Source organism: Ranitomeya imitator, chromosome 2 (assembly GCF_032444005.1).
Source record: "Ranitomeya imitator isolate aRanImi1 chromosome 2, aRanImi1.pri, whole genome shotgun sequence".
Lineage (NCBI taxonomy): Eukaryota > Metazoa > Chordata > Amphibia > Anura > Dendrobatidae > Ranitomeya > Ranitomeya imitator.
Genome location: NC_091283.1, coordinates 520,542,104 through 520,559,240, shown reverse-complemented (window position 1 = coordinate 520,559,240; position 17,137 = coordinate 520,542,104).

The following is a 17,137-nucleotide window of genomic DNA, read 5'->3' as shown; positions in this document are numbered from 1 at the left end:
TTAGATACCACTTTACTACCCTGTAATTCCTTTCAACCAACACACCTAGAAATGAATCTCATACTGGGAACTATACAAAAACTTAGTGAACATGAATTCCCTTAAAGGGAAGGTGCCATCAAAAAAAAAATTTTTTCCAGCGATTGAAAAAATGTAAAGAATTAATGTTTACATTTTCTTAAAAAATATTATCATTTGTTTATAATTTAGTAAAATATGAAAAATAATTTTAAAAGTTTTGGCATTTCCACTTTTAAACACTAGGGGGAGCAGCTAATGAAATTTGACAAAAACCTAGTGTACAACTAGCTCACATTACAGCACTGCAGTAATTATGGGCGGAGTCTGCTGACAGTGTGATGTCTCCTCTCCTCCCCTTCTGGTGTTTGGTAAGGGATAAGAGAGGATGAGATTCAGGAACCCAGTGAGCAGCCATTTTGTTGGTGACTGCAAAGTTATACTGACAAGTAGACAGTCCCCGAGGATGGCAGGCAGCAAGGATTCTGGGAGATATGTGGTGGAGGGAGCAGGGTGACAGCAGCGCAGAGTATTTCAGGAGAGCAGTGTGCTGGTCTATGGGGGGGCACCATGTTCAGTGCGTGGAGCAGCCAGGGATTGTACATAGAGCACTGTCTTTTATACACATGGATGGACAGTCTCCTCAGAAATCCAGGAAACATTTCTGAGGATTGATGGCCTGTTCTGATCCAGACTTTGTATGCAAAGACCCCATTCCCCTCCTCAGATCCTGTCTTCTCCATCCTGTCCTGGCGATGTGTGAAAGTGAGGTGACAGGCGCAGTCGGGGTGACGCTGGGGGGAAATGTAGCCATATAGTAACAATAAAAATGAGACGCCTCTCTTCAGCTGCCTCACCCGCCCTCCCCTGAAGGCACCTAACTGGAGGTCATGCTGTCCCCTCTATTACCCCAGACCCGTGTGCAGCTGCTCAGCCAGGACCACCATAGAATGGGTCCCCTTTCTGAAAATAATACTGCCATAGTGTTCACACATAATACTGCCCTATAGTTCTCACATAATACCATCATATAGATCGCAAATAAAGATGCCATAGTGTTCTCACATAATACTGCCATACAGATCACACATAATACTGTCCTATAGTTCTCACATAATACCATCATATAGATTGCAAATAAAGATGCCATAGTGTTCTCACATAATACTGCCATATAGATTACACATAATACCGCCACATAGAGCACACATAACGGGGGAGAGGAGTGCATAGGAGAGGATTAGATACACAGCTCAGCAGTCAGTATCACACAGGACAGTATTAGATACACAGCTCAGTCAGTATCATACAGGATAGGATTAGATACATGGCTCAGCCGTCAGTATCACAAAGGATAGCATTAGATACACAGCTCAGCAGTCAATATCACAGGGGAAGATTAGATATACATCTCAGCACAGTATAACACAGGGTAGGATTAGATACAAGGCTCAGCACAGTATCACACAGGGTAGGATTAGATACATGGCTCAGCAGACAGTATCTCACAGGAGAGGATTAGATACACAGCTCAGCACAGTATCACACAGGATAGGATTAGATACACAGCTCAGCACAGTATCACACAGGATAGGATTAGATACACAGCTCAGTCAGTATCACACAGGATAGGATTACATACACGGCTCAGCAGAGAGAGGATTAGATACACGTCTCAGCAAAGTATCACACAGGAGAGGATTAGATATATGGCTCAGTCAGTATCACACAGGATAGGATTAGATGCACTGCTCAGCAGACAGTATCACACAGGACAGTATTAGATACACAGCTCAGTCAGTATCATACAGGATAGGATTAGATACATGGCTCAGCCGTCAGTATCACAAAGGATAGCATTAGATACACAGCTCAGCAGTCAATATCACAGGGGAAGATTAGATACACATCTCAGCACAGTATAACACAGGGTAGGATTAGATACAAGGCTCAGCACAGTATCACACAGGGTAGGATTAGATACATGGCTCAGCAGACAGTATCTCACAGGAGAGGATTAGATACACAGCTCAGCACAGTATCACACAGGATAGGATTAGATACACAGCTCAGCACAGTATCACACAGGATAGGATTAGATACACAGCTCAGTCAGTATCACACAGGATAGGATTACATACACGGCTCAGCAGAGAGAGGATTAGATACACGTCTCAGCAAAGTATCACACAGGAGAGGATTAGATATATGGCTCAGTCAGTATCACACAGGATAGGATTAGATGCACTGCTCAGCAGACAGTATCACACAAGAGAGGAGTAGATACACAGCTCAGCACAGTAACACACAAAATTCCAAACTTTGCTAAAAAAAAAAAAAAAAAAAAAAAAAATTGCGCCATTTTCCGATACTCGTAGCGTCTCCATTTTTCGTGATCTGGGGTCGGTTGAGGGCTTATTTTTTGCGTGCCGAGATGACGTTTTTAATGATAGCATTTCAGTGCAGATACGTTCTTTTGATCGCCCGTTATTGCATTTTAATGCAATGTCGCGGCGACCAAAAAAACGTAATTCTGGCGTTTCGAATTTTTTTCCCGCTACGCTGTTTAGCGATCAGGTTAATACTTTTTTTTAATTGATAGATCGGGCGATTCTGAGCGCGGCGATACCAAATATGCGTAGATTTGATATTTTTTTTATTGATTTATTTTGATTGGGGCGAAAGGGGGGTGATTTAAACTTTTATGTTTTTTTTATTTTTTTCACATTTTTTTTAACTTTTTTCTTAACTTTTGCCATGCTTCAATAGCCTCCATGAGAGGCTAGAAGCAGGCATAGCACGATCGGCTCTGCTACATAGCAGCGATCTGCTGATCGCTGCTATGTAGCAGAATTGCACGTGTGCTGTGAGCGCCGACCACAGGGTGGCGCTCACAGCGACGGGCAATCAGTAACCATAGAGGTCTCAAGGACCTCTATGGTTACCATTCACAAGCATCGCCGACCCCCGATCATGTGACGGGGTCGGCGATGACGTCATTTCCGGCCGCCCGGCCGGAAGCGGTAGTTAAATGCCGCTGTCTGCGTTTGACAGCGGCATTTAACTAGTTAATAGGTGCGGGCAGATCGCGATTCTGCCCGCGCCTATTACGGGCACATGTCAGCTGTTCAAAACAGCTGACATGTCCCGGCTTTGGTGCGGGCTCACCGCGGAGCCCTGCATCAAAGCAGGGGAGCCGGCATCGGACGGTATAGTACGTCCGATGCCGGTAAGGGGTTAAGGATAACTGGCTTACCAATAGAATAAAAAAAATGAGTTTCAATTCCAAGGTCATAGAGAAGAGTTAGGAAACCCATTCTAGAACACATTATCACTTACAAACAGGCTGTTCTAAACATTGTCAATAACCTTAATAATTTAATGCCTTTCCATCCCTTCTCTCTCTGTGCCTCCTCCCACATTTCTCATCTCAGTTGGGAACTTAACCACATATTTTAAACACAATATTGAAAACAGAGAAAGCTCAAACCTATATCCCCCACTGTTCCTCTACAGAACTGCCATCTCTCCACCTACAATTTCTCCTTCTCCACCATTACCAATAGAAAAAGCTAATTGTTCCAATTTGAAAATTGCACCTCACCACTTGACCCTATCCCATTCCACCTCTACTCATCCTTGCTTACCTGTTCAACATGTCACTAACCATTGGTATCATCCTTTATTCCTTTAAACATGTAACAATTAGACCCATATTGAAGAAACTATTAATTGACTTGTCCAGTTTCCCCTCTAAACTCCTTATCAACACATTCACATAAAATTTTCACCCTCAGGTTCTTACCAGCTAATGCCACATCAAACTTAACAGTTCTATCAACCCTCAAATCTGCTGCACGGTTAATGCATCTCTGCCCCATTACTTCGCCGCCAATATCATCACTGGCTACCCACTGCACAGATAATTTTATTTGGAATATGAATAATAGACAGTATTTACAAAAATTATTTTATGCCTACATCTCTGTACTGTACTTCCACTACGTCCTCACACAATTTTCAGTCATCATAGGACCTTCTTGTTGTCTTCCAGTTTGCTCCTCACAAGATTTCTCCAAAGCATTATGTGTGATGTTAGTCATATCAATTTTTGCCTCCTTTGAAGCATTTACACAGCCTAAAAATTTCCCTCATCAGAAAACCTACAATAACTCAGCAGCTACTGAGCTACAATGCCAATCAGCTTTTAGCCAACCTAAGGTCTCCATTTTTTGAGGGTTCTAAAACACCATGGGCACTGTCCTTTATCCAGATGTATCAGTCACTCATTAACTTATGTTTATTTCATATGTTTTGTATCTTGTTATATACTTATGTATTGAAATATGTATGTAATGAAAATCACATTTGCATCTTTTCACATGTACAGTACAACAACCTAGAATTTAAGATACATTAAAACTAAAATACCCATACACTAAAGTATGAGAGGCAACGTGTGTTTTTTGTATTCACACCATCCGCTGGCTTGATTGCTGTCGACAGTCCAAGAAATCAATCCATGAAAACCTCTAAAGATAAATAAGAGAAACTTTCAAAAGCAAGGAGTTATGAAGAATATAACCGCTCTTGACCTACATAGGCCAATGAATTTATGAAGTGCATTGACCAGATGTCTCAGATATCAATGGCTAAAATGCTCAAAGTTTAATTTAGTACAGTCAATCAAATGGATGAACCCTCAAAAAGCAATTTCTTAAAATGCAAATGGCCTGTAAAAAAAATAAAAATAAAAAATCAATGGGCAGAGCATAGATCTTCCCAACAGCCTGCCTGTGGGAACATGTACTTCCCACCTCCTGGATAAGGTTTATCTACTATATAATTGTCTAAGGGTCACTTCCGTCTGTCCTTCTGTCTGTCTGTCATGGATATTCATTGGTCGTGGCCTCTGTCTGTCATGGAAATCCAAGTCGCTGATTGGTCCCGGCAAAGCAGTCATGACCAATCAGCAACGGGCACAGTCCGGAAGAAAATGGCTGCTCCTTACTCCCTGCAGTCAGTGCCCGGCGCCCGCATACTCCCCTCCAGTCTCTGCTCACACAGGGTTAATGCCGGCGGTAATGGACCACGTTATGCTGCGGGTAACGCACTCCGTAACCGCTGCTATTAACCCTGTGTATCCCCAACTTTTTACTATTGATGCTGCCTATGCGGCATCAATAGTAAAAAAATGTAATGTTAAAAATAATAAAAAAACAAAAAACCTGCTATTCTCACCCTCCGTAGTCCGCCGAGCCGCACGCGCCTGCCGCCATCTTGCGTTCCCGGCAATGCATTGTGGAATTACCCAGAAGATTTAGCGGTCTTACGAGACCGCTAAGTCATGTGGGTAATTTTGCAATGCATCCTGTGAACGGAAGATGGCGGCAGCTGTGCGCGTATCGCCGGAGCTTCGCTGGATCCCAGGGGTGAGTATATAACTAGTTTTTATTTTAATTATTTTTTTAACAGGGATATGGTGCCCACACTGCTGTATACTACATGGGCTGTGTTAGATACCGTGTGGCTGCTATATACTACATAGGCAGTATTATATACTATGTGGCTGTGCTATATACTACATGGGCTATGTTCTATACTGCGTGCTATATACTATGTGGCCACTGTTATATACTGCGTGGGCAGTGTTATATACTACGTGGCTGCTATATACTGCGTGGGCAGTGTTATATACTACGTGGCTGCTATATACTGCGTGGGCTGTGCTATATATTACGTGGCCAGTGTTATATACTGCGTGACCTGTGTTGTATACTGCGTGGCTGCTATATACTGATTGGGCTGTGTTATATAGTACGTGGCTGTGTTATATACTGCGTGGCCACTGTTATATATTGTGTGGCCTGTATTAACACATCGGGTATTCTACAATATGTATGTATATAGCAGCCACATAGTATATAGCACAGGCCACGTAGTATTTGTCTGCTATATACTACATGGCTCCTATATACTACGTGGCCTGTGCTACAGTATATACTATGTGGCTGCTATATACATAAATACATATTCTTGAATACCCGATGCGTTAGAATCGGGCCACCATCCAGTAGATTAGATTCATAAGCAGGCAACATGCATTGGAAAGAACACGCCTCCATAACTTACAGCAGGTTTCCAAGTGTGAGACATGTAATGACTGATGTTCCCTACTGAGCTGTGTGATTGCACAGTGACTGGTGTAGGGTACACAGTGTGATTACAACACTTCTTTCATCAGAGCTGACAGCATGGGATAACCGCACTGACAAAAGAAATCTCAGTTCTGTGGAACCGCCCCTCCCACACTGGCTGTCCTGATGAAAGCTAAATAAAGTGTTAGTAATCACACTTATGCCTGCTTTATTCCAGGTACTATGTAATAAACAGCTGAAGTTAGATAGGCACAAGGGGGCTGTCTGTAATTACGTTTCACACTGAGAAACCTGACCTATGCTATTTTGGAAACATGTTCTTTTCCCCTACATGTTGTCTGCTTATTAGTTATCATATAAGGATCGCAGATATCAAGGTATAATTTTATTCAACTTTGTACGTGTGCTTATAGATGGCTGAGGAGGATTGATCCTTCGGATAGGCTCCCCTTTGAAACAATGCTTCAAGACATCCCTGTATTTTTTTTTTAAAGCAGTTCAGGTAAATAAAGCCAAAAAGCTTAGAGTAGCCTTCTTTCGATCACAAGTATAATTTAAATGTTATGCGCTCAGGTTCGTCTTTCACCAGTGCTGAAACCACTTATGGCTACTTTCACACTAGCGTCATGTGACGTCCATCGCAATGCGTCGTTTTGGAGAAAAAACGCATCCTGCAAAGTTGCCCGCAGGATGCGTTTTTTCTCCATAGACTTGCATTAGCAACGCATTGCGACGTATGGTCACACGTCGCATCTGTCGTGCGACGGATGCGTCGTGTTTTGGCGGATCCTCGGCACAAAAAAAACGTTCCATGTAACTTTTTTTGTGCGTCGCGTCCGCCATTTTCGACCGCGCATGCGTGGCCGAAACTCCGCCCCCTCCTCCCCGGACATTACAATGGCGCAGCGGATGCGTTGAAAAACTGTATCCGCTGCCCCCGTTGTTCATTTTTTTCACAACGTGCGTCGGTACGTCGGGCCGACGCATGGCGACGGCCCCTTACCGATGCTAGTGCGAAAGTAGTCTAAGTGCCCTGAAGGCCAATTCTGGTGGGTTGTTCTTGGTTCCATCCATCTTTCATTGAATAATGGGTTTTATCTAGAGCTAGTAAATGTGGATGAAGTTAGGAGCAGTGCCAGCTAAGATTCTTAGTCCGATTTACTGCTGTGCAGAAGAATCAGCCAGTGCATGAGGAGGTATTTATATAGAAACTTTAGAAAAAAATGCGTTTTAGAGATGATGTCCTTATTATTTGGCAGGCGAGTAGAACTGAATTGGATGGCTTCTTGACATACCTCAACGCTAATGATTGGAATATTAAGTTTACTTTTAAAGTGGAAGAGAACAAAATAGATTTCTTGGATTTACAATTGTCTTTTGATCAACCGGGTAAGAGCCACAGTACCATTTATCGTAAAGAAACGAGTACGAACTCTCTGTTACATGCAAGATCTGCACATCCGAGACACACCATCAAGGCAATCCCTAAGGGACAATTTATTGGAGCCAGGAGGATTTGTGACTCTGAGGAGAAATTTGAGAATCAGGCTCGGGATTTGAAGCATCGATTCTTTCCTCGTGGCCATACGTCGGATGATGTGGAAATAGGGTACCAACAAGCCAAGGACAGGAGTCGTGGCAGCCTTCTTCATAATCAGGTATGGGGAAAAGAGGAGCCACAACTGCGGATGATTACTAACTATCACAGCAGATGGAGAGATATGGGTGACATTATGAATCGTCACTGGCCTATATTGATAGAGGATCCGGAATTGGCTAAATTGATTGAAGGAACACCAAGGATCGTTGTAAGGAGGAGTAAGACCATAGGTGAGATGATTACACACAGTCATTATATTCCTCCCAGGTCGCAATTCATTTTTAATTCCAAGGGACCGGTTTGGGGTTCACGACCATGTGGTGGGTGTAGTGCATGTAGGTACATGGTTAAGACTGACGTGTTTGTGAACTCTTCAAATTCTCATACGTTCAGGATAGTACACCCTATTAACTGTAAAACCACTTCAGTGGTGTATCACATCACTTGCCCATGTGGGCTTATTTATATAGGCCTCACATCAAGGCAGCTGCGTGTACGGGTCTTGGAGCATGTAAGGGATATACGAGTAGCTAGAGTGATTGGATTTGAGGACTTAGGGTACCGTCACACAGTGGCATTTTGATCGCTACGACGGCACGATTCGTGAAGTTCCAGCGATAGCGTTACGATCTCGCTGTGTCTGACACGCTACTGCGATCAGGGACCCCGCTGAGAATCGTACGTCGTAGCAGATCGTTTGAAGCTTTCTTTCGTCGCTGGATCTCCCGCTGACATCGCTGAATCGGCATGTGTGACGCCGATTCATATAGTTATATAGTTACATAGTTAGTAAGGCCGAAAAAAAGACATTTGTCCATCCAGTTCAGCCTATATTCCATCATAATAAATCTACAGAACCTAATAATTGTATGATACAATATTGTTCTGCTCCAGGAAGACATCCAGGCCTCTCTTGAACCCCTCGACTGAGTTTGCCATCACCACCTCCTCAGGCAAGCAATTCCAGATTCTCACTGCCCTAACAGTAAAGAATCCTCTTCTATGTTGGTGGAAAAACCTTCTCTCCTCCAGACGCAAAGAATGCCCCCTTGTGCCCGTCACCTTCCTTGGTATAAACAGATCCTCAGCGAGATATTTGTATTGTCCCCTTATATACTTATACATGGTTATTAGATCGCCCCTCAGTCGTCTTTTTTCTTGACTAAATAATCCTAATTTCGCTAATCTATCTGGGTATTGTAGTTCTCCCATCCCCTTTATTAATTTTGTTGCCCTCCTTTGTACTCTCTCTAGTTCCATTATATCCTTCCTGAGCACCGGTGCCCAAAACTCCATGTGCGGTCTAACTAGGGATTTGGACAGAGGCAGTATAATGCTCTCATCATGTGTATCCAGGCCTCTTTTAATGCACCCCATGATCCTGTTTGCCTTGGCAGCTGCTGCCTGGCACTGGCTGCTCCAGGTAAGTTTATCATTAACTAGGATCCCCAAGTCCTTCTCCCTGTCAGATTTACCCAGTGGTTTCCCGTTCAGTGTGTAATGGTGATATTGATTCCTGCTTCCCATGTGTATAACCTTACATTTATCATTGTTAAACCTCATCTGCCACCTTTCAGCCCAAGTTTCCAACTTATCCAGATCCATCTGTAGCAGAATACTATCTTCTCTTGTATTAACTGCTTTACATAGTTTTGTATCATCTGCAAATATCGATATTTTACTGTGTAAACCTTCTACCAGATCATTAATGAATATGTTGAAGAGAACAGGTCCCAATACTGACCCCTGCGGTACCCCACTGGTCACAGTGACCCAGTTAGAGACTATACCATTTATAACCACCCTCTGCTTTCTATCACTAAGCCAGTTACTAACCCATTTACACACATTTTCCCCCAGACCAAGCATTCTCATTTTGTGTACCAACCTCTTGTGTGGCACGGTATCAAACGCTTTGGAAAAATCGAGATATACCACGTCCAATGACTCACCGTGGTCCAGCCTATAGCTTACCTCTTCATAAAAACTGATTAGATTGGTTTGACAGGAGCGATTTCTCATAAACCCATGCTGATATGGAGTTAAACAGTTATTCTCATTGAGATAATCCAGAATAACATCCCTCAGAAACCCTTCAAATATTTTACCAACAATAGAGGTTAGACTTACTGGCCTATAATTTCCAGGTTCACTTTTAGAGCCCTTTTTGAATATTGGCAACACATTTGCTATGCGCCAGTCCTGCGGAACAGACCCCGTCGCTATAGAGTCCCTAAAAATAAGAAATAATGGTTTATCTATTACATTACTTAGTTCTCTTAGTACTCGTGGGTGTATGCCATCTGGACCCGGAGATTTATCTATTTTAATCTTATTTAGCCGGTTTCGCACCTCTTCTTGGGTTAGATTGGTGACCCTTAATATAGGGTTTTCATTGTTTCTTGGGATTTCACCTAGCATTTCATTTTCCACCGTGAATACCGTGGAGAAGAAGGTGTTTAATATGTTAGCTTTTTCCTCGTCATCTACAACCATTCTTTCCTCACTATTTTTTAAGGGGCCTACATTTTCAGTTTTTATTCTTTTACTATTGATATAGTTGAAGAACAGTTTGGGATTAGTTTTACTCTCCTTAGCAATGTGCTTCTCTGTTTCCTTTTTGGCAGCTTTAATTAGTTTTTTAGATAAAGTATTTTTCTCCCTATAGTTTTTTAGAGCTTCAATGGTGCCATCCTGCTTTAGTAGTGCAAATGCTTTATTTTTACTGTTAATTGCCTGTCTTACTTCTTTGTTTAGCCACATTGGGTTTTTCCTATTTCTAGTCTTTTTATTCCCACAAGGTATAAACCGCTTACAGTGCCTATTTAGGATGTTCTTAAACATTTTCCATTTATTACCTGTATTCTTATTTCTGAGGATACTGTCCCAGTCTACCAGATTAAGGGCATCTCTAAGCTGGTCAAACTTTGCCTTCCTAAAGTTCAGTGTTTTTGTGACTCCCTGACAAGTCCCCCTCGTGAAAGACAGGTGAAACTGTACAATATTGTGGTCGCTATTTCCTAGATGCCCGACCACCTGCAGATTTGTTATTCTGTCAAGTTTATTAGATAGTATTAGGTCTAAAAGTGCTGCTCCTCTGGTTGGATTCTGCACCAATTGTGAAAGATAATTTTTCTTGGTTGTTAGCAGAAACCTGTTGCCTTTATGGGTTTCACAGGTTTCTGTTTCCCAGTTAATTTCCGGGTAGTTAAAGTCCCCCATAACCAGGACCTCATTATGGGTTGCAGCTTCATCTATCTGCTTTAGAAGTAGACTTTCCATGGTTTCTGTTATATTTGGGGGTTTGTAACAGACCCCAATGAGAATTTTGTTACCATTTTTCCCTCCATGAATTTCGACCCATATGGACTCGACATCCTCATTCCCTTCGCTAATATCCTCCCTTAAAGTGGACTTTAGACAAGACTTTACATAGAGACAAACCCCTCCTCCTCTCCGATTTTTACGATCCTTTCTAAACAGACTGTAACCCTGTAAGTTAACTGCCCAGTCATAGCTTTCATCTAACCATGTCTCGGTTATTCCCACTATGTCAAAGTTACCTGTAGATATTTCTGCTTCTAGTTCTTCCATCTTGGTTGTCAGGCTTCTGGCGTTTGCGAGCATGCAGTTTAGAGGATTTTGTTTTGTTCCAATCTCCTCACTGTGGATTGTTTTAGAAATGTTCTTACCTCCCTTCTGAGTATGTTTTCCTGGGTCTTCTTTGTTCGAGTCTGTTTTTCTTCCCGTCCCCACTTCTTCTAGTTTAACGCCCTCCTGATGAGTGTAGCGAGTCTTCTGGCGAATGTGTGTTTCCCAGGTTTGTTGAAGTGTAGTCCGTCTCTGGCGAGGAGTCCATCGTACAAGTAATTCACACCGTGGTCCAGGAATCCGAATCCTTGTTGTCTGCACCATCGTCTTAGCCAGTTGTTCGCATCAAGGATCCTGTTCCATCTCCTGGTGCCATGCCCGTCTATTGGAAGGATAGAAGAAAAAACTACCTGTGCATCCAGTTCCTTTACTTTCTTCCCCAACTCTTCAAAGTCCTTGCAGATTGTCGGTAGGTCCTTCCTTGCCGTGTCATTGGTGCCAACATGTATCAGAAGAAATGGGTGGACGTCCTTGGAGCTGAAGAGCTTTGGTATCCTATCGGTCACATCCTTGATCATCGCACCTGGAAGGCAACATACTTCTCTTGCGGTTATTTCCGGTCTGCAGATGGCTGCTTCTGTGCCTCTCAGTAGTGAGTCTCCCACCACCACCACTCCTCGTTGCTTCTTGGCTGTACTTTTTGCTGTCACTTGTTGCTCTGTGCCCTTTTCTTTTTTGCTTGCTGGTATTGCTTCATCCTTAGGTGTGCCATCTTCATCCTCTACAAAGATTTGATATCGGTTCTTCAGTTGTGTGGTTGGTGATTTCTCCATGGTCTTCTTGCTTCTTTTGGTCACATGCTTCCACTCATCTGCTTTTGGAGGTTCTCTGACACTTTTTTCACCTTCTGTGACCAGTAGAGATGCTTTTGTTCTGTCTAGGAAGTCTTCATTCTCTTTGATGAGTTTCAAAGTTGCTATTCTTTCTTCCAGACCCCGCACCTTTTCTTCTAAAAGGGCCACTAGTCTACACTTCTGACAGGTGAAATTGGATTCTTCTTCTGGTCGATCTGTGAACATGTAGCACATGCTGCAGCTCACCATGTAGGTTGTCACATCTGCCATGTTGCTCCTGGATCCTGCTGACTTACTGTGTGTTTTCCTTCTTGTGTAATCTACTCAGCCAAGCTTTCTTGCAATAATGTCCTACAGGCAAAAATTCGGCGCGCGGTTTGGTGATGCTATCCAAGCAGCTGGTCCCGGCTGTACCCAACGATCTTCTTGCTGAGGGAGACTCTTCGCTTTTCCCAGAAGGCACCTGGAATATGCAAATTATCCTCCTCAAGCTTGAATCCCTGGTTTGGTGATGCTATCCAAGCAGCTGGTCCCGGCTGTACCCAACGATCTTCTTGCTGAGGGAGACTCTGCTTTTCCCAGAAGGCACCTGGAATATGCAAATTATTCTCCTCAATTCAGCGATGTCTTCACTGGTAACCAGGGTAAACATCGGGTTACTAAGTGCAGGGCCGCGCTTAGTAACCCGATGTTTACCCTGGTTACCAGCGTAAACGTAAAAAAAACAAACACTACATACTTACCTTCCGTGTCTGTCCTCCGGCGCTGTGCTTCTCTGCACTGGCTGTGAGTGCCGGCCAGCCGGAAAGCACAGCGGTAGCGTCGCCGCTCTGCTTTACGGCTGACCGGCGCTGACAGTGCAGAGGAAAGCACAGCGCCGGAGGACAGACACGGAATGTAAGTATGTAGTGTTTGTTTTTTTTACATTTACGCTGGTAACCAGGGTAAACATCGGGTTACTAAGCGTGGCCCTGCGCTTAGTAACCCGATGTTTGCCCTGGTTACCCGGGGACTTCGGGATCGTTGGTCGCTAGAGAGCGGTCTGTGTGACAGCTCTCCAGCGACCACACAGCGACGCTGCAGCGATCGACATCGTTGTCGTATCGCTGCAGCGTCGTTTCAGTGTGACGGTACCCTAACACAAAGAGGAAGTTGCCAAGTTAAAAACAATACCTTCCCATTATCGGGAGTTCCATTCCACAGGAACAATTGAGATGCAGGTGAAGGGCATTCATGTGGTCCATTTGGGGGCTCATGCTGGTCACCTGATGAATAGGTTGGCACGGAAGGAGTGCCGTTGGATAACGACACTCAGAACAATGAAGCCACTTGGTCTTAATGACCAATGGGGCTTTTCCAGTTATTTATAATGTAGGTTGCATTCCCTCTCTTGCTGGTCATTAGCCTCTATGCCATATAATTATGTAGATATATAGGCTATGTATTTGGATATTTGAATCATTGATTATTATGTTAAATTATTGCATATTTTCTTTGTTTTTATTTTTGTTTTATTTATTTTAATCTCTTTCTGTGAGGGATCTATGTGCCGTATGTATGCCTTTTTATAACTGGCTTTTTGTTTTAGTATTTTAGGTTCACTATTATGTATAGAATAGAAGTGACCGTTAATAATAACTGTATAAAATATGAACAAGGAGTCCATTGGAGTGGAAAAATATATTTGGGAACATCGTCATTCACTTCAAGAATTTTTCACATTGTTATTGGATTGTTTATATATCACATTTGGTTATAATACTGTATAATGATCTGGAGGGTATTTATTTTATTATATATATTTTTTATGTATTTATATTATGATTTTTTCATTTTTGTATTGTGTTAATCTATATTAATGAGTTGGTGTGTATTACTTATAATAACTAGGGTTTTATTATTGTGTATTTGAGCAGATATTTTGAGTTCACATTTTTTGTGCACCTTCTCTCACAAAGAAATTTTTCATTTTGTGCTCACATTTTTGGTTTTTAACACATTTGACCGCTCTGATGTTATGCGCATGATTTGCCTTCTATATTTGTACCTGGTCATGTGTTGTGTTATATTTTTCTATGCCCTTCTTTTTGCCAATACTTCCCATGGCTGCTCCGGCGTTGCGCGCTTGATCTGCCTCCCTGCACACGTGCCTGGTCACGTGCCCTGCCTGTGACGTTGCAGAGGGTGCGACTGTGCCCTCTAGTGACGTTGCCGCAGGGCCGATGACATGGCGCCTGTGATTTGTGGCGGTGAATCAAGCGCCGGATTATACGCATGTGAGTAAGAAATATGCCATTGGTTATACCTAATTATGTGGACCTCTATATATATATATATATATATATATATATATATATATATATATATATATATATATATATACCTATAGCCCTCAATCCCCATCACTCCCTGACGAAGCAACGTGTGAAACGCGCGTTGGAGTGCGGGGTAGCAGTAGCACCACGTGGGAAATGAACCCTGGTTTGTATATGGAGCCTTTTTTCATCATGTGCCGATCACTTTCCTATTAGGGATTACTGTATTTGATTTAACCATGTGCACTTTATGAATATACCTGGAGGTCATATATACCTCCTACGTTATACAATACTATCTAGGATTTAGTTGTATACCTACAAGCACTTTATTTATTTATTAACCCCTTCATAACCCAGCCTATTTTGACCTTAAAGACCTGGCCGTTTTTTGTAATTCTGACCAGTGTCCCTTTATGAGGTAATAACTCAGGAACGCTTCAACGAATCCTAGCGGTTCTGAGATAGTTTTTTCGTGACATATTGGGCTTCATGTTAGTGGTAAATTTAGGTCGATAATTTTTGCGTTTATTTATGAAAAAAATTTGGCAAATTTTGCAATTTTCAAATTTTGAATTTTTATTCTGTTAAACGAGAGAGTTATGTGACACAAAATAGTTAATAAATAACATTACCCATATGTCTACTTTACATCAGCACAATTTTGGAACCAAATTTTTTTTTTTGCTAGGAAGTTATAAGGGTTAAAATTTGACCAGCGATTTCTCATTTTTACAGCAAAATTTACAAAACCATTTTTTTTTAGGGACCACCTCACATTTGAAGTCAGTTTGAGGGGGTCTATATGGCTGAAAATACCCAAAAGTAACACCATTCTAAAAACTGCACCCCTCAAGGTACTCAAAACCACATTCAAGAAGTTTATTAACCCTTCAGGTGCTTCACAGCAGCAGAAGCAACATGGAAGGAAAACACCAAGGTTACTTACTGGTAGCCGGTTTTTCTGGAGCCCATGACAGCACACATGAGAGAGGGGATCTGCCCAGTCAGGACAGGAAACCTACTGAAATAAAAGGGCGGTACGTCTCCCTCGCTTCAGTTGGATTTCAGAGCATGAGAGGCCCCCTTGGTTAGTTCACATGGTAATCTACCACCACATTATAATAATAATAATAAAAAACACCCAACTAAAAGTGCACACCAAAGGGTGAAAAAAGGGAGGGAATATACAGGTGCTGTCATGGGCTCCGGAAAAACCGGCTACCAGTAAGTAACCTTGGTGTTTTCCCATCTCCCATGACAGCACACATGAGAGATTTTTGGAGAAAGGAACACATTAGGGAGGGACCACCGCTTGTAGCACCCTTCTACCAAAGGTAAGGTCAGTTGAGGAAGATAAATTCAGTCGGTAGTGTTTAAAGAAGGTAGACGGTGAGGACCAGGTAGCGGCCTTACATATCTGATCAATCGATACCTCTGCTTTTTCAGCCCAGGAAGTAGCCACGGCCCTGGTGGAGTGAGCCTTGATGCCATCAGGGATCGGAACGCCACATGCAGCATAGGATAAGCTAATGGCCTCCCTAATCCATCTAGCAATAGTACTTTTGGACACCCCATGACCTTTCCTGCTACCCTGGAATGCTACAAATAGAGACTGATCTTTCCTCCACTGACTAGTTAAGGATATGTACTGTAACATAGATCTTCTTACATCAAGAGTGTGAAACCTCTCCTCGCCTGGATTTTTAGGATTTACACAAAATGAGGGTAAAACAATCTCCTGACTTCTATGAAATTTAAGAACTACTTTAGGTAGATAAGCCGGATCTGGTTTTAGAACCACCCTGTCATCATATATCTGAGTGTATGGAGGATGTTGTGAATTCTGTTGTCGAACTCCCTCCTGTGGTCGTGAATGGTACTTCGGCGAGTTCTGTCTATGGGCTTCCTCTGGTGGCTATGAGTGAAGCTGCTGCTTCTGAGGTTCCTTACACAGATGACGTGGTTTATCCTTTGGTTGGCTGCTCTATTTAACTCCTCTCAGATCGTTGCTCCATGCCAGCTGTCAATGTTTTTGCATTGGTTCAGTTCGCTCCTGGATCTCTCTGGTGACCTGCCTTCTCCTGCAGAAGCTAAGTTCCTGATAGTCATTATTTGTTCACTGTTTTCTTGTCCAGCTGGTTATCATGATTTTGTCTTGCTAGCTGGAAGCTCTGGGATGCAGAGTGGCCCCTCCGCACCGTGAGTCCTATCCCTTACCTATCCTCTGTCTATTTAGTAAGTCTGGCCTCCCTTTGCTGAAACTTGTTTCATCTCTGCGTTTGTGACTTCCATCTTTACTCACAGTCAATATATATGGGGGGCTTCCTTTACCTTTGGGGAATTTCTCTGAGGCAAGGTAGGCTTTGTTTTCTATCTCTAGGGCTAGATAGTTCTTAGGCTGTGACGAGGCGCCTAGGTCTGGTCAGGAGTGCTCCACGGCTATTTTTAGTGTGTGTGATAGGATTAGGGCTTGCGGTCAGCAGAGCTCCCACATCCCAGAGCTCGTCCTGTATGAGGTTTAACTATCAGGTCATTCCGGGTGCTCCTAACCACCAGGTCATAACAGGAGGACAAACGGACAGGGCTTGTAAGTCACTC